The sequence below is a fragment of the Hemicordylus capensis genome, chromosome 1 (assembly GCF_027244095.1).
Source record: "Hemicordylus capensis ecotype Gifberg chromosome 1, rHemCap1.1.pri, whole genome shotgun sequence".
Lineage (NCBI taxonomy): Eukaryota > Metazoa > Chordata > Lepidosauria > Squamata > Cordylidae > Hemicordylus > Hemicordylus capensis.
This window is the reverse complement of record NC_069657.1, coordinates 214,801,274-214,803,194: the sequence shown is the minus strand read 5'-3', so window position 1 is coordinate 214,803,194 and position 1,921 is coordinate 214,801,274. Positions and strand designations below refer to the sequence as shown.

The 1,921-nt window shown below is 42.3% G+C and overlaps 1 long non-coding RNA gene across 1 annotated transcript; it reads right to left on the bottom strand.

The window, feature by feature from the left end:
• Positions 1-400: 400 nt before the first annotated feature.
• Positions 401-1,038, bottom strand: LOC128322802 (uncharacterized). Its single transcript, XR_008306005.1, has 2 exons — positions 973-1,038; positions 401-720 (listed from the first exon to the last, which is right to left on the bottom strand). It is a non-coding gene; the product is annotated as an uncharacterized LOC128322802 (long non-coding RNA).
• Positions 1,039-1,921: the final 883 nt, after the last annotated feature.

Here is a 1,921-nt window from a genome sequence, read left to right as displayed (position 1 = left end):
GATGCTTGAAAGTGGAAAACACCCTTAAAGTCATTTGTGACATCTGACCATCATTAGCATGCTATTTCTTTCCAAAGAAAAGAGAAAGTTATCAGCATACCTACAACTAGCTAAATGATACCTCTAGAGATCCCCCACCACCACACACACACAAATGTCTGTGTTGGTAATCTTCTGCGCATTTGATTCTGAAGTCTTCTGGACAACTCAGATATATGGTATATCTGAGTATAACCAGTTGCAGAGGATATTCATGGTTCTCCCCCCACCCCATATACTGGGCTTTTGTGAATGCATCAAGACCATTTAAAAGGCAGCTTATGTTTCTCATGCATGGGGATGGGGATGGGCTGTGTACATCAAAAGGAATGTATTCATTCAATGCATGGACAGAGCTATAGATAGATGAATGTATATTTCTAGCTTTAATATGTGGAAACAGAAAAGGATGCAGAAGTAAAAGAACTAATATATTTTCCCGCTCATGACATTTCTTCTACAGATATTATTTTGTTCCAGAGGAACATGAGATCTAGGCATGTGGCAGAAGAGGCTCCTTTGACTCCACATGGTTCACTGACAGGGCGGTCAGGAGTATCCAATTTCCTATCAAAAATTGTTCAGTTCTTAGCTAATTTCTGACAGTAGCATTGTACTCCTCTTGTGTTGGTAGGTTTCTTCTGCCAGTGATTAAGAAGTGGCTTCATATTTCACCAAGATCTATGACAGACCATGAGTTTTGTTAATTTTATCATATGGGTCCAAACATCTTCTAAATTTCCTGATCATTCCCAAAATGCCATTGGGAAACTTTGACCAAATAACAATTGCCTCTTTTTGCCTGAGGTCACTGCTACATGGGGCTTTGTAGCAACTGCTCAGGTATTGATGGACCTGCAGTTCCACTCCCCACCCCACCCCACCCCACCCAGCTCCCCTGTCCAAATTCAGATGTAATGGAGAGCAGGGAACCTAGTCAGTGAGACTGCAAAGAGGAGGAGGAACTGGCTGTGGGGGCTTCCTTCTTCTCCCTCTTCCTTCCTTCTTCTCCCTCTTCCTTCTTCCTTCCTTCCCACACAGCCAATCACAGCCAGAGAGAGGGAGGGGCTTCCTCCCTCAACTTTTGTCACAGGGAACGCAGCCTGCGGTTCTGAATTTGGACGCAACGCAGGTTGTGTTTAACCTTGGGTTGGGGCAACAAAACTCACTACAACTTGAGGGTTCAGATTGGAGTTCCAATAAGAAAATCTTGGGTTGGTCACCTTGCAGGACTGAGTTTCCTGCATTTGGAGTTCCCTGCAGGTTTGGCAACCTCTGCCCCCTTAAACTCCGGTTCTGTGTTACTAGAATGTGGTGATAATGTAATAATTTATTTTACAAGGAAGACTGTTTTTCTAACGCATCAGCTGTTTTATCCACACGGTGTGGATCACAGGCAGATCCTTGCCTAAGGTCCACACAAAACAAGCCAATCCAGCTAGAATTTATACATGGATCAGGCCTACTTGTGCACAGCCCCTGGCTTTCCTTTTATGCATGATTTATTTGATAAGAGCACGAGTATGGTTGGTTTTTCACTGAACTAGATTAGAGCAATCTGTTACTTGCACAATAAACACAATAACATATTCATTTGACAAATCTAAATGCTAGCTGTGATTGAACAACTTGTCTAAATATCTGCTGGCAAGATGACAAGTACCAGAACAAAAGAGAAAGTGTCAAAAGTGACGCTGTGTGCTTTAATGTCTGCATGCATAAGGTGAAATTAACTCAACTCAGCTTTTAAATTGCTTGCTAGTTCACATCATTCCAAAGTGGTTAAAAAAAAGAGCATAACACAACACTTGACATTTAGCACAGTCTTTCCACTGTGTGACTGGGCATGTTACTAAACACACCACATCAAATAGCTCCTGAG